A 27,348-nucleotide genomic window follows, 5' to 3' on the forward strand; every position below is an offset into this window, starting at 1 on the left:
GTATATATGTACATTGAAGCGATACTGTCGTTAAAGATCCGCTGATCGCTGCCTGATTCTGTGAATGAATGCCCGCATTGCATTGTGGGATATCGGCTTTGAATGCGTGTCAGTAGCTCGGATCATATCGTAATGTTCTGTATTACAGCATACTGTAATATTTCACCGGTAATAAGACCGAAATAATATTATTAAAATAAAGAAATGTATACTATGATAACATCTAAATAAATGTTGATAGATGTAGCGTTATAGTTTTAAAAATATCAATAAACAACAAAGCTATCCAGCTTCCCTGGCCGAAATAGACCGAAATAATAACATTAAAAGAAATACAAATAAACCATGATAAGATCTGGTGACTTGAATTCTGGTGACTAAATGTTGATTAAAATAGTGGTTATTGGGCTAAAAATACCAATAATAGCAAAGCTATACAGCTTCTCTGCTGCAGCCCGACTGGCAGAAAGAAACGTGCTGTGATCAGGGAATCCGTGCGTAGACCATGGATGATGCCTGTCATTGACTTACATAGGCATCGGATCCGTGGGTCCGTCACGGAATTTTCGGCGATTCCGTGAAACTGTCACAGATTTTGAGTTAAGGGGCCGTGTTCATTTCACGGAATTCTGTGAGACCAGGTTGGGATCATATTTCCTATGTTTTTTGCTGGGTCCTGTCTCCTCCCTTAATGCTGACTTGTGTTGACTTGGGACAAGGAAACGATGCATTTTAAAGCTAATACACGCATGCACAATTACAGATATCAATAGAGCTGCATAGAGTTATTTTTTCTTCGCGTGTCGCGCCTCCCCTGTGGCTCAGGGGAGGCGCGACACGCGAAGAAAAAACCTATTGAAAACCCCTGCTCTAGACCATTCTTCTTTCAGGTATAATTCTAATGGGGACCATTCCCTTACAAAAACATCAAGCGTATTTCTTAGTACATGTGATAATCTCTGCAATTGCAAGATGGACATACATTTTTCATACCACATTGTAATATTAGGAGGATCTTTGTCTAACCATTTATGTAGTATTGTGAGGCGTGCAGCATTCAAAGCAACTCTAAGAATGTACCTGTACCTACGATCACAGCTGGCATCCACTCCCAGTACAAAATGGTACGGATTTAGTGGATTATCAAACCTAAAAATGTTCTTAATCTCGTTTTGGACCGAACTTGAGATTTTTGGACATGACCACATTAAATGTCCATTAGTGCCACAGCTATTTTTACATTTCACACATAATGATGAGCACATAGGGTCATATTTACATGGAATAGCAGGGGTCATTTTCTTTGCAATCAACAAGATTCTTTTCCACATCCCCTCATCCAGATGGGATCCAAAATCTTCACCCCAAGAAGTTTGACTACTGATCGTAGGGATATTGACAAACATTTGAGAGTAAATATAACTTAAAACTTTCTTCTTTAAAGAAGAAGCCTGTAATAGTATCTTTTCAAGCAGATTCGTATTCAAGCCACATATATATGTTGGTATAGAATGGATGTAGCTCCTAAGTTGTAAATAACGGAAAAATAGTGTTTGAAGGAGCTCGAATTCAGTTCTGAGTTGAGAGAAAGATTTTAAAATCCCATCTGAGAAGAGATCTTGTATTTGAAAGATACCAGCATCGTTCAATGTTTTAAAAGCCACATCTAAACAAGACAATTCAAAATCAGGATGCAAACAATAGGTGCCAGAACAGAGAGTTGATTTTTAATCCCAAAGTGTCTACGTACTTGATTCCATGTTTTAAGGGTATTTCTAACAATACAATTATCTTTCATTCCCTGTAGTTAGATTGCATTATTTATAAAGGGCATATCTGACAGAACAGGTTCACATCCAATGTTTTCCAAATCCAGAAATGTGGAATTTGGAATATGGAAAACATGTCCGTTCTAATAGAAAAAGTAATTCTTTCCATCCTAAAAATATCATAAATAATGTCAATATGCTGGTTTCAGCCACTTTCTAGTGATGGCTTTTGAACTAGATATCCATCATAAGAGGACCTATTCTCTAATAATATAACCTGAGTAATGTCTGAAACTATCTTTTTAACCTAATCTTACTGTTTACTTCACGTTTTATTTCTGTCTTAATGTAGCTATGTTACTTTATACTTTATACACATATTGACTCTTATTGTTACCTGGAGTCTAACTGTGAGTAACTAACTAAATAACTTCCCTGAGGGGATCAATAAAGTCATCTGATTCTGATTCATATGACTTTAAAATATGAATAAACAACTAACTTAACTACCTTGTACTGCACTGTAAACTGCTGTAAATTAGCCGGTATTTAGCAGTATTAGATGTTCCTGTGTGATGAAGAGGTTTAGTGCTTCTTACCTGTTTGAGAGGTGATGCAGGTGAAGCAGCTCTGAGCGCGCTCAGTTTCCTCTATCTGTCCTCTCTCTGTCTGTCCGCTCTCCATCTGACCAATCAGCTTTAAGTACCAACTCTGAGTCGTTTCTCTGAAATCACATGATGAGAGAAACCAATCAAACAGCAGCAGCATGTCACCCAAAACCTGCAACAGGACACGTTCAGTCTGTAAACGGTAAACTGTATACTATATTTTTACTTATTTAACTGTCTAGTAAAGTTCAAAGACAGTGTTTAAAAAGTGCAATCCACATGTTTACATATGTTTATTACAGTAAATAATAATTAAATAATCTAAATACTAATAAGTGTGGTAAAGCCATATATTTGTTTTTATATTTCTGCAATCTGCACTTTAGTTTGTGTGATTAGTTTCTGACTTTCATATGAATGTTTACACCAGGCTTAGTTAGTGCTCAATATGCTACTGTGACTGAAGTAGTTAAATAAAAGATGTCATTCATATAAATTCATGCATCACCTAATTTCATCATCACATCCAGGCCTGGCCTCCAGGAAAGAACAGTTTGTTTAATATATCTAATGTTGTGTTGTTCATACTATACAATGATTTATTGTTTGTCTTTGTTGAATAATACAGAAGACAAAGAGCTTAAAAAATAATCGTATATTAAATCGCAATTGCAATATTTTTGAAAAAAATCGCAATTCGATTATTTTCAAAAATCGTTCAGCCCTAATTTCTATAGTTAATCGCATGTTTTATCACATGATTAAAATTCTATTATTTTGCATTTCAGAACAGTTTTTAAGTACATATTGACAATGGAAAGCAATTCTTCTGCTAGTCGTCTCGTTGACTCACCCGGCGCTGAGAAGAAACACTAGTTGTGTTGATCCTTTCTCTCTATCGTTCCCCCTCGCATTCCCCTTCTCCTTCCTTCTCTCGTTCCCATGCTCTGTCTAGGTCTTGAGTCAAACCTTTTCTTGGGGAAAATGTTTGATCTTGGGTGGGGAGGTGTTATGGGGTCATATTTCATAATTTGTCTCTCACCCTGCACTACCAGTTGATCTCCTCTGAGTGCACACAGGTAATGGAGAACAGGTGCGCACAACAGATTGGTCCACCAGAGCTGATTGCTGTCTCCTGATTGGTCGCCTGGAGGCCAGTAGCCATTTTAAGCCCCGTCAGACAGGAACTCAGTCTCTCGCCGGAAGACTGCATGTCAGGTCTACAGCTCGCTGCTCGAGGTGGAGTGGACTGCGAGGTGAAACACGTGTAGCAGAGCAGGAGTGAAACAAGCTTCGGTATTGGGTGTAATTCACTGCTTCCTTTCGTGCCGGGCAACCAGAGAGTTGTGCGTCAGAATTTATGTGACTAGTTGTGATTTTTGGATTGGATAGTGTGGGTTTGTGAGGAACCGTTTGAAGGGGTATTGCCCGACAGCCTGTATAGGTCCGGGAATGATATTCCTGAGCAGGTCTCAGCAAACTCAGTAAATAGATTCAAAGTGGAAATTAAGTCGTGTGGTGCATCTTCTGTAAAGGAAAACAAAAAACTTCCAGTGAACCTTGTTAAACCGTTAAATTCTGACACAGTTGGGGATACCTTAAAATCAGAGTCAGCCCATGCCCAAGGGAGCGGATTGGAATGATTTTAGCCCCGATTCCCCCCTTCTGACAATCTTAAGGATGCTCCGATTATGGTAAAATAATCTGATCAGATGTTCCTGCCGTGTGTGGTGTGTTAAGACTGCTCTCGTCTGCTCGGAAGGACGTCGGGACCGCTCCCATCTCAAACATATTGGATTGTTTTGGCCCGATTTCTCCTTGTGTGTGGTGTCCCCCGGGGACAAACGAGCACGCAGCCTGTGGACTGTGGCGTGTAGCCAATCAGAAAGCGAGGTGACGAGGCGGCAAGGAAAGCACCGGGAAACAAAATCAAAACAGCCGGCGGCATGGTGCACCAGAAAGTCCGGTAGATGTCGCCTTTTCTTTTGATAACGTTTTTTTTCGGTTAAAAACAAACTACAAACTATCGCCACTGCATCCTCTTCGTCCGCCATGATTGTTTACTCTGAAGTCACGTTTGATCTCGAGGGATTTTGCGAGATTTACCGTCTGACCTGGGAATGCTCGGGAGCCGTCAATTTTAAAATCGTCCCGTGTGAACCAGGCTTTAGACAAATCACAAAAGAGAGCGAGGATATAATTCTCAGCATAGTGATATGAAAAACCCACAGATTAAAGCAATAAGACCAAATCCAAATAGTGAGGAGGGATTTAAAGTTCTGATCAAAGTAAAAGGAGGGGCTGGATTTTCTACAGTCAATCCCCTTAAATTGACAAATGAACTTAAAAAAGGGACTGGTGACATATTGCATGCCTCTATTTCGCAGAATGGAATGATTTCAATTATATGTAAGTCGGAAATGCAACAAGCTAAGGCTCTCAAGATTAAAACTGTGCTTGGTAGGGGAGTGGAGGTGTTCAAGCCAAAAACAAATACAGAGGTAAAAGGAGTGATGTATAATGTGCCATTGGACGTATCTGAGCAAGAGATATTGACTAGTTTAAAAGGAGGTAATGTTGTAGCTGTAAAACGTATGGGTAGAAATGACAATGGTAGAGGAACCATACCTATCCTTCTCTCCTTTAAAGATGGTGTGCTACCGAAGAAGGTCATGTTGGGGTTCATGAGCTACCCAGTAAAAGAGTATGACAGACCCCCTCTGAGATGCTTTCAGTGCCAGAGATATGGACATGTGGCAGCTGTGTGTAATGGAAAGAGAAGATGTAGACCATGTAGCAAGGAGCATGACGGAAAAGAATGTAATGAACCTGTGAAATGCTGTACCTGTGGGGGTGAACATCCAGCTTCCTTCAGGGGTTGTCAAAACTATGTCAAAGCAGAACATGTGGAGAGAATAAAAAAAGAGAGGAAAATATCTTATGCTGAGGCAGTGAGAAGGGTGGAGTATAATGGTGGGGTAAGTCAAGATCAAGGTGAGGCCAAGGCAAGAGATCTAGTAAAGGGACATGCTTTTAATGACGACTGTTGTGATTAGCATAAAAGGACTACTGGCATTCATGGTTGAAGCAATGTGGAGAGTTAAAATGGTGGCAAACAAAAAGTCAGATGTGGCATGTGAAATTGCTTCTGCTGCAGAAAAACTTCTAGGATTCAATGGGATCAATCAAAAGGAATTATGGGAATTTACTTACACTCAGGATAGTGCAGATCAAAGATCAAATGGGAGTCAACAGATAGAGTTGGACGACAATGAGGAAGAGGAAATGGACAGCAGACATGAAGAATATGATAGTGATTAGTGTCTTTTGTATTATGTTTTACATAATGCAATGGAATGCTAGGAGTCTTATTGCGAATGGACAAGAAACACTTGATAGATTGTCTTGGAGAAAAACCAGAAATTATTTGTATTGAGGAATCTTGGTTAAATCCGAGATTAGATTTTATAATACCGGGGTACAAATGTGAAAGGAAAGATAAGGAGAATACATCAGGAGGGGGTTGTGCTACATTTATTAGAAATGGGATTCAGTATAGAAGAATACAAATAAAAACAGTGTTAGAGTGTGTCATTACAGAAGTTTGGACTGATCGCGGGAAAATCGCTATTGCAAATTGATATAATCCGTGCATTAAAATAGAAGAGAGTCACTTTCAGGAAATTGTAGATAAGATTAGTGTACTGGGGATTTGGGTTGGGGATTTTAATGCTCATAATGAACTGTGGGGAGGTGAGAAGAGAGACAGAAATGGTCAAATTGTAGAAGATTTTATAGATAAAAATAATTTAGTTGTGTTAAATGATGGTCGTCCTACATGGTTTAGTACAAGTCGGTCAATGACATCTTCCATAGATATTACAATTGCATCAGCAGAGTTAGCATCGATCAGTAGGTGGGAGACAATGGATCTTTATACAGTGGGAAGTGATCATGTGCAAATAATTAGTAAATTCGGTAGGTGTCTGATTGAGGAGCCGGTTCATTGCTCCCTGCGGTTTAATTATAAAAGAGCTAATTGGATCAAGTTTGAGGATCGAGTGAATATGGGATTAGCAATAATAGATAGTGAAAAAGGAGTAGATGAGTGGAATAGGTCTCTTAGTGAAGTGTTGTGGTCTGCAGCAGTAAAGAGTATCCCTAAGAAAAAAGTACCAGTAAGAGGAGCAATGGTACCGTGGTGTCCGAGATAGGAATAGGGCATATAAAAACTTAAGGAAACACCTATTAGAGAATTGTACTATTGAATATAAGAGGCTTAGAGCTAAGGCTAGACGTGTAATTAAGGAAGCAAAGAAGCAAAGTTGGAAGGCTTTCTGTAATAAATTAGGACCGGATACAAAAGATTTGGAACCTAGTTCAAAGAATGACAGGTATCTTTCGGCAGACAGAAATTCCTGTCCTCCACTGTGATGGGGGTGAAGCTGTAAATAATAAAGGTTGTGTTGGGGCCTAATCTCTGAATAAAAAAGAAACTGCTACTTTGTAATTCTTTGTTCTGGCCTTGCTTGGGAGCGGGAAGAGTGGGGAGGGCACCCGTTATGTTGCATTCGGGTTACCCCTAGACATCAGGATGTAACGGTTTACTGAAAACATTTTATGTGAGAAATAGTCTACAGCTGCTGAATCTCAGATCAACAACGGTCAGTTTAAAAGATTTTCTTAAGTTTTTGAGAGGTGGCGAGCAGAGCCCCTCGCTCCTCATTTGCATAAAGCAGCCTGGATTCAACTTTATGCAAATGAGGCAAATATTTACACCCCAAAATGCATCAAACCACTTGCCAGCATACAGAGAATCTACCAGTATATGTGGGGTTGGAACGTCATCAAATGTGACACAGCCAGTTTATCTGATGCACACCCACATTAGTTTTTTCTGGCTCCGCTAGTGGTCCAACCAGTCAGAATGCATACTTTCATAGTGAAGTGAGGACACACACACACACACACACACACACACACACTCTGGTTAATGATAAGAAACGGCGTCACTTCACTTTGTCTGTTGGAAGTTGAAGTTGAAGCTCCTTTTCTACACAGACCTGCTGAGGACAGAAGAGAGCTGCACACTGATGAAGTTCATGGCTGAAAGTTCAGTAAGTGGAGCTGTGATTGGTTGAGATGACATCTTTGATTGTTGTGGTTGGAGAAACGGTTGAATTGATGGTGAACGTGTGATTGTTTAAAGCTGGGAAACAAGATGGCTGCCTGTGTGAGCAGGCAGAGAGAAGTCCAGATGAAGTGTAGCTTTGAATGAAGGAGAAGAGTTGAGTCTGATCTGGGGTCTGTCAGGACTCTTATTGATGTGGAGGGGAAGGTAGCAGGGGGGGAGCACTAGGACTCAGCAGGGATCACTTTATAGGATCAGCATGTAAAATCATTTCTTCTGACGTCTTGTTAAAGTCAAATTTGTTTTAAACTTCAGGCAAAAACAGGTTTTCAGTCTATAGATGTTCTATTTATCTTCCATAACATGTCTTCTTTCAGACTTTTGGAAAGAAAAGATTTATTTGATTCCACTTTGTCTGTCTGTAGATTTCTCCACAGCCACTATCTGTAGAAGAATGTTTTAGATGTAACTGTAATTTAACGGGAACTTGTTTTTAACATGATCTTTTTATGGTGCACATTAATCAGCAGTTTTTAGACGAGCTTCTCTTAATTGAACTGTCTGAGACACTTTTTCTGTTGTACTTTTCTCTTCAGGTTTTTCTGTGTTAAAGAGGAGCTGAGCAGGAGAGACGGCATATTAAAACATGTTTCCTCGTGTGCTTCGAGTCTTCGCTGTAAAAACAACTCAAGTCCAAATTAAAGTGTTAAGGTGAGTTGACTTCAGTCAGTGATGGAACGAAGGAAAACCAGTTTACAGAAGGGAGGGAGGGAGGGGAAGATGAGGGGGGAGGAGAGTGAGAGAGGGAGGGGAAGATGAGGGAGGGAGGAGGAAAAGCAGATCAGACAAGAGTAGAATAGTTGGAGGGAGGACCTCCAGTGGTCCCAGTGAGTAACTCCACCTCCTCCAGCTGATTTCTGCAGCTTCTTTTGAATCATCCAGGGCTGTGGTCCAATAGTCCTTTTTGTTTAGGAAGGTTCCTAACGGAGTGAAATGTGCCGGAAGTAGTTAAGTGGCTGCCGTGATATGAGCTGTTTGAATTGTCTGTTTTCATACAATTATACTAATCAGGATTTATGTGGATAAATATGAACAGGAGGGTGAGCATGATAATAAACTATTTGTAGAACACCTTGTATACAAGAAACAGCCTACACCTCCGTGCTTTATAATAACTAAATGACATGCTGTCTAATCCTCCAAACAGCTCAATGAGGCCATCTAGTGGACTGATAGAAGTAGAGCAGCTGATGGCAGCTTCCTCTGCTCTGATTCGCCCTCACCACTGACCAATGAGAACCAACAGCATCTTCTCTGTCCAATACGAAACCACTATTGCGGCGCGTTCCTGCCACCTCAGAATGACAGGGACCGCCCCCGTGATTACGTTGTTTTTCTGACTACCAGCGTTCACATGGTTAGGATGGTCGGGATGCGTGTTCTTCTTCTTCTGTTATATTGGCGTTTGACATAACAACTTGTTGCATGACTGCCACCAACTGTTGGCCGTAGCCTAGAGCACCCAGAGCATCAGGTGTGTGAGAACATGGAGGCCACAATAATTTGCTGCTGTTTTCTTATGCGAGCATACAAACAGCACATGGACAGGTGTTTGTTTGTGTTATCTGCAGGACAACGAACAGGAAAGGACACGGATAAGGTGTTGGTTTTTTATACATAGGCCTATTTATGAATAATTTGAAACATGTTATGTCTGTGTATGTTTCTCAGCAAAGGCGTTTGACCACAATAAATAAGTTTATTGTCATTGAAATATGTTCAGTGAACCAAAGTCGCCTACATCAAACGTCAGTTGTCAACAACGCGTCATCAACTGGGAAACTCTGTTAGCAAAATCTGGCCTGAGTTTCCCACCTCTGATTCCCACAGGAAGTGGCGTGAATAGTGACGTTTTCACTCGGAAAAACGTTTTTCCGATGTCCATGAACGCACAGTTGATCCATGTGTTGATCAGTTCTCTGTGTTGAGTGAATGAAATGTGATGAAGTGATGAGAAAAGGCCCACAGTAGTTCCCAGAGTTCAGTCATGTTTTCTAACTGCTTCTTTAGTCTGAGCAACAGTCCAACAAGTCAAAAGGATTCAACTGACACTGATATGAAACAGAGAGAAGCAGCCAATCAGAGGACCAGCTGCTGATATTTAGCTTTTTTCCAGGAGAAATGATGTGAGGGATGAATGAGTGATGATGTGCTGATTAATGATTGGACTGCTGCTCTCAGTGTTCCCTCTCCAGATGAAGGTGTGGACTCTGCTATGAGTCAGTGTGAGGACAGAGAGGAGGGAGTCCCTCCCTCTAAAACCACTCTGTGTGGGGAACATGACAGCCAGACCAAAGCTCAGAGGTGAGAGGACCATCTCTAACTGTCCACCACTCAGATCACTCCACCATCATTATTCACACTCAAAGCTCTGTGTGTGTTGTGTTTCAGCCCAGAGAAGCAGCACGGACCTGGACCTGGATCTGGACCTGGACCCAGCTGTGTGTCCATGAAGAGTGACCAGTCTATGGGTCAGCCTGTTTTCTTCAAAGATGGACACCACTCTGTTGATCAAAGGTGAAGATTGTAGCACTTTGCATTACACCATGGTAATAAGATGGTAATAGTGGAGTAACAGTGTGATAATAAAGAGGTAATATATAGGTAATAACATGTAATTACCAAAGTAATAACTGGGTAATACGTCACAGTAATAAGATGTAATACTGGGGTGATAAGGAGGTAACATATATAATAACATGCAATTACCAATGTAATAACTAGGAAAGGGTTTGATGATAACCATATGTATATCTGGGTAATGGTAATATAGTTATATTAATATTGTAATAACATGATAATAATGGAGTAATATATGTTGATGTTTTCACAATATTATAGGCTACTTTCAGCGTAATACCTTCCAAATTAGATAAAACTTCTTGGAATTTAAAATTGGTAATTACCATATTATAATGGTCAAATTCATCCACCCTTTATGTTCCAAATATTTTAATCAGTGGTGGGAAATGCAAAACTGCCTGTTTCTATTTTATTACATGGTAATATTAGGGATCGTTCGGTATTTATGGAATGGACCACCGGAGGAAAATAAGAGAGGGTCATGTCTTTTTATTCTTTGTTGATGGGAGGGTCATCCAATTTTGTTTAGTCTAGGGGGGAGGGTCACCCAACTTTTGTATTCATGAGAACAGCAAAATTTCAAAGTGGCTTGTTTGGTGCATATTTATTCATGTAGCTTTCTCAGTCTCGCCCCTATCGCTAGTAGATGGGTCCCTCCTTGTTTAGTCAAACAGACAATTTGAGCTGTAGCTTTAGAGACCGTGGGATTTCCCAAAATGAATAAATCTCACTCGCACATATAAACACAAAATTGCTTTGCTAGCTCCATCGTGTAGTAACTAAGACATGAAAAAAGTATTGTATTCATTAGCATGATTGCCATACTGGTTAGTTAAAAAACATCCAAAACACCGTACGAAAACATAGCGGACCAGACGCAAGCTTTTATTTTGAAAAGTCGAAGCGTGCGTACAACACCAGCCAGAAGGGCATGAGACAGGAGGTCTCCAGGCTGCAGCCATACCCAACTCAAATATCCTTTCGGTCCCGGTGATTATTTGTGAAATTGTGCAAACGACAGCCTTTTCAAGGCATTTGAGAAGGAGTGGTAGCATGTAAGCTCCCAAATTGACGCTCGTCTGAGAAATGGAGTTTTGGATAATGTTCAGCTTTACCTATGCTAAAATATACAATGACTGAGGAAGCCTAGTGACGAGTCCATAGCAACCAGTGTTGAATTTCATATTACCCAGTGTGCTTTGCTGAATGGTCTCAATGTTTTATTGTTTTATTTCATGTGAATACTAGTTTACTAAAGGAGTCATTTAGTATTTGAAGTAATGTAGTAATCCAGGAAGTGTGCATTTAGTTTCCATGCTTATTGTGTTTCCACAACAATGTTAGTGAGTAAATCTACTGAAATGGCCACCACACCATAACAGAGGAGTGTGATGTGTAAGATGAGAATACAGAGGTTTAGTCACGTATGTCATGGCAGGTAAAGAAAAAACAATGGGCCTCATTCACCAACTGTTCTTACGAAGAAATGTGTTCTAAAATCCCACTTACGCACTTTTTAGGAAGATTCTGACATTCACTAATGTTTTCTTATCTTGGATTTGTTCTTAGCTAAGAACAAAATCTACGAACACTCAAAAGCACTCTTAAGCACATTTGAGTGATGACAGTTTGCTCCAAATAATTGGTTACTGCATCTTATTTAATTCTACAGTCATTTACAATGATAGTATTGTACTGTAATGTATTTCTGATCATTTGTTGAAAAAAAATCATATTATGCAAAGAAACACACTGCAATTTACATCAGCAATTAAACTGATTAAATCCTGCGTTATTTGGTGATTGATCACGCTATTTATAGGGCCAAAATGCAGTGGTGGAATGTAACAAAGTTCTAATTCTTTGTTATTGTACTTAACTACATTTTTCACATATCTGTACTTTACTTATGTAGAATCAATAGTGCATACTTTTGACTTTTACTTCGTTAAATTTTGCAGCAATTATCTATACTTTCTACTCCGCTACATTTCTACAACGTTCCGTTACATTTTCTGATCAGTTTTTCCACCTGCCAAAACGTCTTCCAGACTGTCACACGTTTGTCTCACCAGTGAAGTTTGGTTGCCATAGATATGGGGCACCTTCAATCCTTCATCGGCTTCCAAGCCTGCGCTGCTGACCCTTGGTAATACAGCCTCCGGTAAAAGAAAGGTTGTGTTTTTATTATTCCCTTTTTTAATAGTTACCTCTCCACAGCGTCGTTTACTTCTCCGCCAGGCAGCGTAAGACTCGTTCATATTTTATTTATTTGGCTGGACCTCTTCACATCTCCCCATGTTCACTGCTTCACACACTTTATTTGCTTACTTGCATGGTTAAAGAAAATAAAACCGTCTTAAAATACATCCATGAATAAAACCAACCGCATTCCGATTCTAACAACATATTTCCGTTTTATGCTCGTTAGGATAGGAACTTCTTTTAAAAGCCAGGCCTTGTTTGTGGTAGAGGACATCTTCTACTTTTACTAAAGTAAATTTGTCTCTAGTTATTTGTACTTTTACTTAAGTACTGAGATTCAGTACTTTCTCCACCACTGCAATGTACAAGTCATCTGCGACTCCGACAATCATCTCTTGAACGCAGTCTCCCGCTTCCCAGGAGGTGCTCAGGAAGTGTCATGTCCTTATATGGGAATTTGCTGTGCGTTTTCTTATGCTAATTAGGAACAACTGGCACGCGCTTTCAATTACGAAGACATGGGATTCATCACTCCTAAGAACACAGGTGCGAACAATTCTGCTGTTTAAGAACATGTCATGAATCCGACGTAGACTTTTCTTTGGGACTTTCTTAAGATCATATTTAAGAGAAAACTTGGGAAGATATTGGTGAATGAAGCCCAATGGGCTTCTGTACATCTTTGCCAAGTGCAAACCAGTACAGAAGGATTCAATAAATTGTTGGGAAGGGTCATCCCTTTTTTCCTAATCATTTAGGAGGATCATCCAAAATGTATTGCTGGTGAAGGGAGGGTCAGTTCTATTTTGACTAAAGATCCCAAAACTCCTCCGGTGGCCCTTGAAATAAATAACGAACAGTCCCTTAGAATAACAGAGGTGTAGAGATTACCTGGAAATGCTTCTAGTAGTTTCTGTGTAACAACCATGAATCAGTGGTGCAAAATGCAAAACTGCCTGTTTCTATTTTATTACATGGTAATATTAGAATAACAGAGGTTACTTGGAAATGCTTCTGGTAGTTTCCAGGGGCCTCATGTATAAACGTTGCGTTTATACAAAGTTTTTTTTCCGTCTGCAGAGATATTACCCGTTGTGATTGGCCAAAGAATGATGTTGGGGGCGCATTTATAGTCATTTCCATATTAACTTATGGGAGGAGACAAGGCGGGGTCGGTGGCTCATTCACGTGTGCTTAATTTCACGTGGATTGTCATGTATAAAGGAAAGGTGCGCAGGACCTAGTGTATGCCCGGTTTTATACATGTGAATATTTCTGTGTGTAGGTACTTTTCAAGTTTTGGCCATACGCCATCTTCTGGTATGAAAGCAGCGCAGTCTTTTATTCATGAGGCCCCAGGTAATCTCTGCACCTCTGTTATTCTAATTTTACCATGAAATGTGTCTTGTCCTGCATGCATGTAACCCTGTGCAAACTGACCAGCAGCTCAATAACTTCCACCATCATGCACTGGAGACTGGCATCGTCGTAACTCAATTCATTTGACTTAGAGAGGGTGAAACCGGGAAATGAAACACAATGACCAGTTACTTACATATTGATGAGTCACAAACATTATACAATGATAATTGTAAAAATAATATAACTACACGTCACTGTAATGCAGTACTATATACAGTAGCTAACGTGTAAGCTGTAATAAAGGAAATACGTAATGTATTGTTATACAGTGTACGTAGTATAACCTATATTGTTTATCTAAATAAACTAAAATATACTTACATGTAGCACAACCCAAGATAATACTTACTGAAGCATACTGTGAGTCTAATATGAGCTATCAACCATCATGAAAAATATACATATTGCACTTAAAACTTTCTGACAATAATTAACAAAGATATCAGAACAGTATGTCAGCATCTGTTTCACATACCGAGAATGCTACCACAGACATGGAACGTCGAAGATCGAAGCAAATAGTATGGAGAGATGATAACACCAAACCATGAGGCTGTCCTGATCACATTCAATTTCCTGACTAAATCCCATGGTGCAAAGGTCCTACAGTTCTTAAAGGAACACTCACGCATGTAGACTGTAGCATGTAGACGCATGCTTGTGTTCCTTGTTATCATCTCTCCCTACATAATAAACACATAATAAACACAAATGTATCAGAAAATATTTAGGCAATTTAGTCTTGACCGGTCGTAAAATAAAATCCTTTGTGAGAGACCGAGACGAGACCAAAACACATCTTGAGTAGCTACAACACTGTCAAGGGCTACCAATCTAGTTCTACCATCTGGAAGTCCTTGCATATTATTGTTATTATTATTGGTTATTGGAGCCTGTGCTGCACACTGCTGTGAATACAGCTTTGAAACATGTCTAAATTAAATATTGATAATGGATCATACACAATGTTAACAAGAACTACCTGGATACAAATATACGGTACAGACGATGTATTAAACCACTGACAGGTTTTGTCTCAGTGTGTTGTGGGTGCAGAGCAGAATTTATCTTGTGTTTTGATCAGGAGGAATCTGGAAGAAGCTGAACCCAGCTGTGTGTCCATGAAGAGTGACAGGTCTATGGATTATCCTCTAGTCTTCAAAGATGGACGCCACTCTGTTGATCAAAGGTGAGGATTTCAATCTGAATATCAGCAGGACTAGTAAACGTTTACCACTACATGTAGTCTTCTGATTCATTGTTAACATCCAAATATCAATTCATGGACCTTTTATCTTGTGTTTGTCTCTGTGTGGACAGACATAATGTGAGCTAATTCTTCCTGATTCCTCCACAGAGTGGACCAGGAGAGCTCAGAGGTTCCCAGTGGTCAGTCTGCCCAGCAGCATCAAACACTCCTGGACTCCATATTTATGGTCTGTACATGTACAACGACTTTTACATCTATTCTGTTCACAATCATCTCCATGCTGCACTTTTAGACCAGTGGATTGTCAATCTGTCCAACATGGATCTGATGTTTGCTTTCATGATTTCAGTTTGATTTGTCATTCATATAATCTTCTGTTCCAGCTGCTGGAGGAAGACATCTGCAATTTTGTGAAGAACGAGCTGAAGAAGATCCAGAAGGTTCTGACTCCAGATTACCCAGAATCCTTAGAGAGTCAGAGGGAGGATGAGGTGTTAGACGGTGAGGATGAAGAGCAGAGGAGGAGCAGCAGAGAGGCATTTCTGAAGATCACACTGCACTTCCTGAGGAGAATGAAGCAGGAGGAGCTGGCTGACCGTCTGCAGAGCAGTAAGAGGATTTCTCTAAAGATTTAACATGCTGGATGAATGGGACCTTTACTAATGTGTCAAAATATTTATCAAACTATATTCATATACACAAATGATATGTTGAAAAATGTTCTTTGATGATCTACTTTGTTGTGCGTTCATTCAGGAAGTCTTGCTGCAGGTGGTAAGCGTAAACTCAAATCTAACCAGCAGAAGAAGTTCCAGTGTGTGTTTGAGGGGATTGCTAAAGCAGGAAACCCAACCCTTCTGAATCAGATGTTCACAGAGATCTACATCATAGAGGGAGAGACTGCAGAGGTCAATGATGACCATGAGGTCAGACAGATTGAAACAGCATCCAGGAAACCAGACAGGCCAGAAACAACAATCAGACAAGAAGACATCTTTAAAACCCCACCTGGAAGAGATGAACCAATGAGAACAGTGATGACAAAGGGAGTGGCTGGCATCGGGAAAACAGTCTTAACACAGAAGTTCACTCTGGACTGGGCTGAAGATAAAGCCAACCAGGACATCCAGTTCATATTTCCATTCACCTTCAGAGAGCTGAATATGCTGAAAGAGGAAAAGTACAGCTTGGTGGAACTTGTTGATTGCTTCTTTAGTGAAACCAAAGAAGTAGGAATCTGCAGGTTTGAAGAGGTCGTGTTCATTTTTGACGGTCTGGATGAGTGTCGACTTCCTCTGGACTTCCACAACACTGAGATCCTGACTGATATTACAGAGTCCACCTCAGTGGGTGTGCTGCTGACCAACCTCATCAGGGGGAAACTGCTTCCCTCTGCTCGCCTCTGGATAACCACACGACCTGCAGCAGCCAATCAGATCCCTCCTGAGTGTGTTGACATGGTGACAGAGGTCAGAGGGTTCACTGACCCACAGAAGGAGGAGTACTTCAGGAAGAGATTCAGAGATGAGGAGCAGGCCAGCAGAATCATCTCCCACATCAAGACATCACGAAGCCTCCACATCATGTGCCACATCCCAGTCTTCTGCTGGATCACTGCTACAGTTCTGGAGGACGGGTTGAAGACCAGAGAGGGAGGAGAGCTGCCCAAGACCCTGACTGAGATGTACATCCACTTCCTGGTGGTTCAGTCCAAAGTGAAGAACATCAAGTATGATGGAGGAGCTGAGACAGATCCACACTGGAATAAAAAGAGCAGGAAAATGATCAAGTCTCTGGGAAAACTGGCTTTTGAACAGCTGCAGAAAGGAAACCTGATCTTCTATGAATCAGACCTGACAGAGTGTGGCATCGATATCAGAAAAGCCTCAGTGTACTCAGGAGTGTTCACACAGATCTTTAAAGAGGAGAGAGGACTGTACCAGGACAAGGTGTTCTGCTTTGTCCATCTGAGTGTTCAGGAGTTTCTGGCTGCTCTTCATGTCCATATGACATTCATCAACTCTGGAGTCAACCTGCTGACAGAAGAACAAACAACATACCGTTGGAGGTTTCTACGTAGAAAATCATGTTTCTACCATAGTGTTGTGGACAAGGCCTTACAGAGTCCAAATGGACACCTGGACTTGTTCCTCCGCTTCCTCCTGGGTCTTTCACTGCAGACCAATCAGATTCTCCTACGAGGTCTGCTGACACAGACAGGAAGTAGCTCAATGACCAATCAGAAAACAGTTGAGTACATCAAGAAGAAGATCAGTGACAATCTGTCTGCAGAGAGAAGCATCAATCTGTTCCACTGTCTGAATGAACTGAATGGTCGTTTTCTAGTGGAGCAGATCCAACAGTCCCTGAGTTCAGGAAGTCTCTCCACAGATAAACTGTCTCCTGCTCAGTGGTCAGCTCTGGTCTTCATCTTACTGTCATCAGAAAAAGATCTGAACGTGTTTGACCTGAAGAAATACTCTGCTTCAGAGGAGGCTCTTCTGAGGCTGCTGCCAGTGGTCAAAGCCTCCAACAAAGCTCTGTACGTGCAAAAATAACTATCCAGATTACATGGGAGTTTTTCTTTATTCAGAAAATAAATAACTTTTGTTTTCTCATGTATTGCTGATTGCTCTTCAGGCTTAGTGGCTGTAAGCTGTCAGTGAAAAGCTGTGAAGCTCTGTCCTCAGTTCTCAGCTCCCAGTCCTCTAGTCTGAGAGAGCTGGACCTGAGTAACAACGAGCTACAGGATTCAGGAGTCAAGCAGCTGTCGACTGGACTGAAGAGTCCACACTGCAGACTGGAAACTCTCAGGTCAGTGTTAAACTATTTTGATTTACCCAATAAGCCTTTATGCATTTAGTTTTTGAATTGACTGACTAAAGATCCTCTTCAGATTGAGTGGCTGTAACCTGTCAGAGAGAAGTTCTGAAGCTCTGTCCTCAGTTCTCAGCTCCCAGTACTCTAGTCTGAGAGATCTGACTCAGGAGCTTGTCAACATTGTAATGTCTTGGTTCACGGCACATAAACTTGACTTGGACAGTTAGGTCCATATTTGTATACAATTACACTATATTTTTTATTTTGGCTCTGTACTTCAGGGAACTAAATTTGAAATAAAATAATAATTATTTGCTTAAAATGCAGACTCTCCACGAGTTGAAGGGACAATGCAGGAATCATGGTTGTTGCTAGGACCCCATATAGACAACAGGCTATTCATCTGTTTCTCTGAGCTGCATGTAGGTAGATGGGTAGATAGTTTGTTCATCCCCCTACATCTGTCAGTCAGAGAGAGATGGGGAGAGTACTAGAATATTGTACTCAAGTAAAAGTACTTGGTTAGGTTTCCTTTGAGTTCTCCAACCCTTCCTCCTTCAAAGAGGGTACTGAACCAACATTACACTCCATTAGTGTTTGTGAGAGTCATTTTAAACAGTGGATAGATGTGAACGACTAACATGGATTGTTTTAATCTAGAACGTTTACACTGTGTGTGTGTGTGTGTGTGTGTGTGTGTGTGTGTGTGTGTGTGTGTGTGTGTGTGTGTGTGTGTGTAGTCTGTCAGGCTGTCTGGTCTCAGAGGAAGGCTGTACTTCTCTGGCCTCAGCTCTGAGCTCCAACCCCTCCCATCTGAGAGTGCTGGACCTGAGCTACAATCATCCAGGAGACTCAGGAGTGAAGCTGCTGTCAGCTGGACTTAAGGATCCAAACTGGAGACTGAACACTCTCAGGTAACGACAGATGGACAGACAACAGCAGCTCTCCCACTGTTTCTCTGTCACTAACGGATGAACTCTGGTTCATGTTTAATGGAGGATCTGAGTGAAGGTGTATGAAGTTGATTCTGACTTTATTTCTTCCTGCAGTACGGACCATGGTGGACTGCAGAGACTGAGACCTGGCGTGCGTAAGTGTGAGTGTGTTTAAAGTTTACGTTTTATTAATGAGAAATCAGCTGCATGTTACACTAGATTTTTACATTTTCTTGACTGAAGTACGATGATGAATTTCCCCAGAGTTTCAGTCAGGATCTGTTTCCTGTCAGGCTATGCACCTCTAACACAACTGTGAGGAGCTGCTGCACGTCATCCACAAGCGAACGTCATCCACAAGCGACAGCAGTCGGCGGGGACGAGGCAGCCGGCAGCTGCCTTCAACCTCCTACCTAACAGTCGGCTCTATCGCCTAGTTTTTATTATACTAATAAAGTGTTTTTAAAACCAAAGATACATTTTTACGTGTAAGTAAGTATTAGCCTCACGCTAATTTATCAAGACTAGGCCTACCGGCTAAACTAACGCTAGCTTCATGGCAACCTCTACACCTGGCGAGTCCCCACTCCCCCTCAGGATTTCCTCGTTGTTCAATAATACAAACAAAGAAATTGCTGACCTCAGGGAAGATGTTCGTCGGCTTTCCGAGGACTTAAAAACCAAAGATGCTTTGTTAACCGCCTGCTTGGACGTGGCTCATAATCAGTCGCTCCGGATCTCATCTCTCTCGGCGGCCTTCCAGGATACCGCGCCATGGGACCCAGCTGCCTGCCCACGCCCATCGTCCTGCTCGACACCGGTTATCAAGCCACCCTGGACTGAGGTGGTTTGCGGCCGAAAGAGAGCCTCGGGTAGGGCTCCATCGCCTCCTGCCCTCAGCCTCTCCAACCGCTTCAATGCTTTGTCGGAGTCGGAGCCGGTGGTGGCCAGTGCGGCTCACCGGGCTCGCCCCGCTTCAAAGCAGACTGACCAGCCGTCGTCACGGAAGACGATTGCTACCGCGCGGCGAAAGCTTCTGAGGGATGTGGTAGTCAGACGGTCCGGTGGCCTACACTGCCTGGATCGGCCAAATGACAACGTTCCTCAAAAACAATCTCCACAACCGAACGGTAAGCATTCTTCCTCTTCTTTTCCCTGCCCATCTGAAACCGACACTGACTGTTTTGCTCCCGTCACCGGCTACCCACACCCCCCCCACTCCTCGTCCGCTCTTCCCCCTAACCACAGTAATTATTGGGGACTCCATCACTAGAGACCTACGGTTTCATAATGCTGTCACACACTGTTTTCCCGGAGCCAAAGTTGCAGACATCCTGGCTAAAGTTATGGACCTGATACCCTCATTTCCGACCTCTATCAAACGCATCGTGGTCCATTGTGGACATAACGACATGTCCACTCGGATTCAGGAGTGTGAGCGCACAAGGCGAGACTTTACCACTCTCATTGAGGCTTTAAAAAGCACTGGGAAGTCGGTTTTTATTTCGGGCCCACTTCCATCTCTAGGTCGCGGATCAGGCCTCTTTAGCAGACTACTCTCCCTTAACACCTGGCTCCAGCTCACATGCAGTATTCACAGGATAGGTTTTATTGACAACTTCAATCTGTTTTGGGAACGTGGCTCCCTGTTCAGCAGGGATGGGATTCATCCCAATACACGCGGAAGCCAGATGCTACGTGGAAATTTGCACCACGCCCTGCATACCCAGACCTCTGATTGACTGTTTACATCCCGTAAACACTCCCACAAGCACACTGACCAGACACACTCTCCCAAAGTCAATAATCAGAGATACAGCGCTACACGCCCCTCTGTGCTCCCTTCAGAGCAATCACCCATTCATAATCCCATAACCACCGTGTCTGTCCCCCGACTGAGACCGTTTAAACCAAACGCTAACAAAAGAGGTGCTATACTAAACAACCTAATTGGAATTAAAACAACCACTGCAACGATAGAACAGAATAGGAAAATCAAATGTGGACTATTAAATATTAGATCTCTGTCATCGAAAGCATTATTGGTAAACAAATTGATATCAGATAACCACATTGACTTATTCTGCCTCACCGAAACCTGGCTGGGCCATGACGAATATGTTAGTTTAAACGAAGCCACTCCTCCCAGTCATAATAATACCCAAATTCCACGAGGCTCAGGCCGAGGAGGGGGAGTTGCAGCCATATTTGACTCGAGCCTGTTAATTAATCCTAAACCTAAACTAAATTATAACTCGTTTGAAAGCCTTGTTCTTAATCTTCAACACCCAACATGGAAAACAGTACAGCCAATTATATTCGTTGTTGTTTACCGAGCACCAGGTCCATATTCTGAGTTTTTATCTGAATTCTCAGAGTTTTTATCATGCGTAGTCCTTCAATCAGACAAAGTACTTATTGTAGGTGATTTTAATATCCATGTGGACATTGAGAGCAATAGCCTTAGTACTGCTTTCAATTCACTGCTAGATTCTATTGGTTTCAGTCAGAGGGTGCATAAGGCCACGCACTGTTTTAACCACACCCTCGACCTTGTGCTAGAATATGGCATCAAAATTGACGATTTAATAGTATTTCCGCAGAATCCTTTATTATCAGACCATTTTTTAATAACTTTCGAATTCCTACTACCAGACTATACGAAATTAAATAAAAGTTTCTACACTAGATGCTTATCTGACAGTGCTATAGCTAAATTTAAGGAAGCTATTCCAACAGCACTTAACTCAATGTCATGCCTTAATATAACAGAGGACTGTTATGTTAACTCTAGTCCCTCCCAACTTGATAACTTTGTAGACGCTGCTACGGCCTGCCTACGGACTACTTTAGACTCGGTTGCTCCTCTCAAAAAGAAGATGATGAAGGAAAGGAAACTAGCACCTTGGTATAACTCCCAAACTCGCAAATTAAAACAAATCTCACGAAAACTTGAAAGTAAATGGCGTTCCACCAAACTGGAAGAATCTCGTGTGGATTGGCAAGATAGTCTAAAAAATTATAGGAGGGCCCTCAGAAATGCCAGATCACACTATTACTCAACACTAATAGAAGAAAATAAGAACAACCCAAGGTTTCTTTTCAGCACTGTAGCCAGGCTGACAGATAGTCATAGCTCTATTGAGCCATCTATTCCTATAGCTCTGAGCAGTGATGACTTCATGACCTTTTTTAATGATAAAATTATAACAATTAGAGAAAAAATTCATCACCTTCTGCCCACAGCTTCCAACGACTCACCATTGGGCGCAGGAGGGCTAGAGAGAACGATAAGACCTGATACTTATTTAGACGGCTTTTATCCTTTAGACCTCCAACAATTAATGTTAAGGGTCTCTTCAGCTAAGCCAACTACCTGTCTCTTAGACCCCATTCCAACGAAGCTACTTAAAGAAGCACTACCCGTGGTCAACACCACATTACTAGATACGATCAATATGTCCTTATTAACGGGTCACGTACCGCAGTCTTTTAAAGTAGCTGTGATAAAACCTATTCTGAAAAAACCCACCCTCGACCCTGAGGTCTTAGCCAACTATAGACCTATATCTAACCTCCCGTTTCTCTCCAAAATCCTTGAGAAGGTAGTCGCTAATCAATTGTGTGACTTTCTGCATAGAAATAGTCTATTTGAAGACTTTCAGTCAGGATTTAGAATGCATCATAGCACAGAGACGGCACTGGTGAAAATCACTAACGACCTTCTAACTGCTGCTGACAAAGGACTTGTCTCCATACTTGTCTTATTAGATCTTAGTGCTGCATTCGACACTATTGACCATACCATCCTCTTACAGAGACTGGAACATTTAGTTGGCATTAAAGGAATCGCACTAAGCTGGTTTAAGTCCTATTTTTCTGAGCGATCCCAATTTGTTAATATTAACGATAAACCATCCAAATACGCTAAAGTTAGCCATGGCGTTCCTCAAGGCTCAGTGCTTGGACCAATTCTATTCTCTTTATATATGCTTCCTCTAGGCAATATTATTAGGAAACACTCAATTAACTTTCACTGTTACGCAGACGACACCCAATTATATCTGTCAATCAAGCCAGACGAAAGCGGTCAGTTAGCTAAACTTCAAGCGTGCATTAAAGATATAAAATCCTGGATGACCCACAATTTTCTGATGTTGAACTCAAACAAAACAGAAGTTATTGTGCTGGGACCCAAGCACCACCGAACTTCATTATCTAAATATATAGCTACCCTAGATGGTATTGCCCTGGCCTCCAGCACTACTGTCAGAAATCTAGGAGTCATTTTTGACCAGGATCTATCCTTTAACGCCCACTTAAAACAAACCTCAAGAACAGCCTTTTTCCATCTTCGTAACATTGCCAAAATCAGGAACATCCTGTCTCAAAACGATGCTGAAAAACTAGTCCATGCATTCGTAACTTCCCGGCTGGACTACTGTAATTCTTTACTATCAGGCTGCTCAAATAAGTCCCTCAAGACCCTCCAGCTGATCCAGAATGCTGCAGCACGTGTTCTGACAAGAACTAACAAAAGAGATCACATTTCTCCTGTATTAGCTTCTCTGCATTGGCTTCCTGTAAAATCCAGGATTGAATTTAAAATCCTTCTCCTGACCTACAAAGCACTAAATGGTCAAGCACCATCATACATAGAAGAGCTTTTAGTACCTTATTGTCCCACTAGAGCACTGCGCTCCCAGAACTCAGAGCTACTTGTGGTTCCTAGAGTCTCTAAAAGTAGAATCGGAGCCAGAGCCTTCAGCTACCAGGCCCCTCTCCTGTGGAACCAGCTCCCAACTTGGGTTCGGGGGGCTGACACCGTCGCCACATTTAAGAATAAACTGAAAACCATCATCTTTGATAAAGCTTATAGTTAGGGAGTGAGGAGTTGCAGCATAGTAGAGTAGAGTAGAGGGAGGCAGGAAGTACAAGCCCGTTCCGGCAGGGGAGAGTACGAGCCCGGTCCAGGGCCCCTCTCTTTAGCCTGCCTCTCTTAGTTATACTATTATAACTCTAGACTGCTGTGGGAAGCTCCTTCCAAGGACACAATGAGCCGCTCCCTCTTCTCTCTTTTCACTTGTCTCCTTTTGTGTGCATCTTAGTCCCAGAAATGCCTGTTACTAACCTAGCTCTGGGGAGTTTTCTCCCCGGAGTCCCTTTGTTTCTTCTTCACCCAGAACATCGCCTTGGAATTGGGTGGCACCTACACCGGGGTCCTGGGTGCAGCTGACGCTATGGACTTACTACACCCTGCTACGCTCTGCGTTTCCCCGCAGTGTCCGACTGCGTCCTGCCGCGTCCAACCGCGTCCACCCAGGCTGCTGTGCCACACTACACCCCGTAACGCCCTGCTGTGCCCTACTATGACATGAACTACTATGACTACCATTGTGATCACTGCTTCACTATCTTTATTATGACTATTATTGCCACCATTCACCACTCCCCCAACTGGTGCCGTCAGACACCGCCTACCAAGAGTCTGGGTCTGTCCGAGGTTTCTTCCTAACAAAAAAAGGGAGTTTTTCCTTGCCACTGTCGCTATAGCTACTGCTAATGCTTGCTCTTGAGGCAACCACTGTAATAGTTGGGGCTTCGTAAAGTACAGAGTTTGGTCTAGACCTACTCTATCTGTAAAGTGTCTCGAGATATCTCTTGTTATGATTTGATACTATAAACAAAATTGAATTGAATTGAATTGAATTGTCAGTGTGGCTGGAAAGATGTTAGAATTCAGTCAACAAATTTAAAATCCACAAATGCAACAAACAGAAATAATAAATATATTTTATTTACAGTCTAGCCAACAGAAAGCTAACTTTGATTCTTTTGACTGTCACTAAACTGGTGGAAGTTTAATGAACTTTATTGGCTGATTCTTGGTATGAACATTAGCAGAGATGCATAGTAACAAAGTAGAACTACTCCACTACTGTACTTACCTAATAAAAGGCTGTATCTGTACTCTACTGGAGTATTATTTTTTTTCTCCTACTTCTACTTTTACTTCAGTACATATTTTCAATGAATTCAATACTTTTACTCCGACAATTTTTTTATGTGCTGCATCGTTACTTGTAACTAGGGCTGCACGATATTTTGTTACATCGTCTACATCGCCATGTGCACATGCGCGATAGTCACATCGCAGGACGTTGTGATGTTGACGCTTAAACTTTTCTGCTGTTTGATAGAAAAGTAAACTTTCACCGTTCCCCTTTTACATGATTGTTACTGGCCGAGCCTTCCCCTTTAAGACAGGTGCTCATGTGGGCAACGTGTATGCAACGGAACGTTAGTCCGACGGGGTTTGTTATGTTATGGGAAGTGAGGCTCTCCGTGTGTAGAAAACTACCGTAAGAGGCAGCTGCCGCTGACAGAGAGATGCACATTTCCAAGGGTATTGAAGCTACAGTAGTCAGTTTTATGTTCACTGCAAATACAAACTAAATCACCCGATTAATGCAACGTTATTCAATTCAATTCAATTTTATTTATAGTATCAAATCATAACAAGAGTTATCTCGAGACACTTTACAGATAGAGTAGGTCTAGACCACACTCTATAAAGCCCCAACAATTCCAATAGTTCCCCCAAGAGCAAGCATTAGCAGTGGCTATTGCGACAGTGGCGAGGAAAAACTCCCTTTTAGGAAGAAACCTCGGCAGACCCAGACTCTTGGTGGGCGGTGTCTGACGGTTGGGGTTATGACGGTACAGGATGTAGCGTGGCACAGCAGAGCATGGGTGGACGCGGTGGACGCAGCAGGACGTAGTCGGGCATTGCAGGGAATCGCAGAGCGTAGCAGGGTGTAGCAGGTCCATAGCCACAGCTGCACCCAAGACCCAGGTCTTGGTGTCGCCCTAATCCGAGGCGATGTTCTGGGTGAAGAAGAAACATAAGGACTCCGGGGAGTAAACTCCCCAGAGCTAGGTGAGTAACAAGCACTTCTGAGACATGATGTGCATAAAAGGAAACAAAAAAAAAGAGCGTGTCATAAGAAGGAACTTCCTCGGCAGTCTAGAATTATAACAGCATAACTAGGAGAGGCACTATATTATTGATTATACGATAGGTAAATCTGATGACTGTAAAGAGAAGCAGAGAAAAGCAGGGGTGCTGTGTCTGCAGCTATATACCCTGCCCCGCCGGTCTAGGCGTTCACTGCAACTCCTCACTCCCTAACTATAAGCTTTATCAAAGAGGAGAGTTTTCAGTTTAGTCTTAAATGTAGCGACGGTGTCTGCCCCCCGAACCCAGATTGGGAGCTGGTTCCACAGGAGAGGAGCCTGATAGCTGAAGGCTCTGCCTCCCATTCTACTTTTAGAGACTCTAGGAACCACAAGTAACTCTGCATTCTGGGAGCGTAGTGCTCTAGTGGGACAATAAGGTACTAAGAGGTCCTCAAGATATGAAGGAGCTTGACCATTTAGAGCTTTATAGGTCAGAAGAAGGATTTTAAATTCAATCCTGGATTTTACAGGAAGCCAATGGAGAGAAGCTAATACAGGAGAAATATGATCTCTTTTCTTAGTTCTTGTCAGAACACGCGCTGCAGCATTCTGGATCAGCTGGAGAGTCCTAACGGACTTATTTGAGCATCCTGATAATAAGGAATTACAGTAGTCCAGCCTGGAAGTAACGAATGCATGGACTAGTTTTTCTGCATCGTTTTGAGACAGGATGTTCCTAATTTTAGCAATGTTACGAAGGTGAAAAAAGGCTGTTCTAGAGGTGTGTTTTAGATGGGCGTTAAAGGATAGATCCTGATCAAAAATAACTCCTAGATTTCTGACAGTAGTACTTGAGGCCAGGGCAATGCCATCCAGAGTAATTATATCTTCGGCTAATGAGGTTCGTAGGGGTTTGGAGCCCAGGACAATAACTTCGGTTTTGTTTGAGTTTAACATCAGGAAATTGTAGGCCAGCCATGATTTTATATCTTTAATGCAAGCTTGAAGTTTAGCTAGCTGGCTGGTTTCGTCTGGCTTGATTGACAGATATAATTGGGTGTCATCCGCATAACAGTGAAAGTTAATTGAGTGTTTCCTAATAATATTGCCTAGAGGAAGCATATATAAGGAGAATAGAATTGGTCCAAGCACTGAGCCTTGAGGAACGCCATGGTTAATTTTAGCGTAATTGGAGGGTTTATTGTTAACATTAACAAATTGCGATCGATCAGAGAAGTAGGACTTAAACCAGTTTAGTGCGATTCCTTTAATGCCAACTAAATGTTCCAATCTCTGTAAGAGGATGGTATGGTCAATAGTATCGAATGCAGCACTAAGATCTAATAAGACAAGTACGGAGACAAGTCCTTTGTCTGATGCAGTTAGAAGATCGTTAGTGATTTTCACCAGTGCCGTCTCTGTGCTATGATGCTTTCTAAATCCTGACTGAAAGTCCTCAAATAAGCTATTGCTATGTAGAAAATCACATAACTGGTTAGCGACTACTTTCTCAAGGATCTTGGAGAGAAAGGGAAGGTTAGATATAGGTCTATAGTTGGCTAAGACCTCAGGATCGAGGGTGGGTTTTTTCAGTAGAGGTTTTATCACAGCTACTTTAAATGACTGCGGTACATAACCTGTCAAT

The 27,348-nt window shown here is 41.8% G+C and overlaps 2 protein-coding genes and 1 long non-coding RNA gene across 3 annotated transcripts in view; 2 read left to right on the plus strand and 1 right to left on the minus strand.

Annotated features, from left to right (window-relative positions):
• The window catches only part of LOC116049982 (keratin, type I cytoskeletal 13-like), a 511,520-nt gene that overhangs the window by 264,806 nt on the left and 219,366 nt on the right, over positions 1 to 27,348 (minus strand). The window lies entirely within an intron of this gene.
• LOC116050016 (NACHT, LRR and PYD domains-containing protein 3-like) overlaps positions 1 to 27,348 on the plus strand; it is a 271,266-nt gene that overhangs the window by 98,431 nt on the left and 145,487 nt on the right. The gene's annotated exons all lie outside the window — the stretch shown is intronic.
• LOC118494119 lies at positions 787 to 11,895 on the plus strand. Its single transcript, XR_004896182.1, has 3 exons — positions 787 to 802; positions 6,551 to 6,555; positions 11,596 to 11,895. It is a non-coding gene; the product is annotated as an uncharacterized LOC118494119 (long non-coding RNA).

The sequence above is a fragment of the Sander lucioperca genome, chromosome 21, assembly GCF_008315115.2.
Source record: "Sander lucioperca isolate FBNREF2018 chromosome 21, SLUC_FBN_1.2, whole genome shotgun sequence".
NCBI classification, from domain to species: domain Eukaryota; kingdom Metazoa; phylum Chordata; class Actinopteri; order Perciformes; family Percidae; genus Sander; species Sander lucioperca.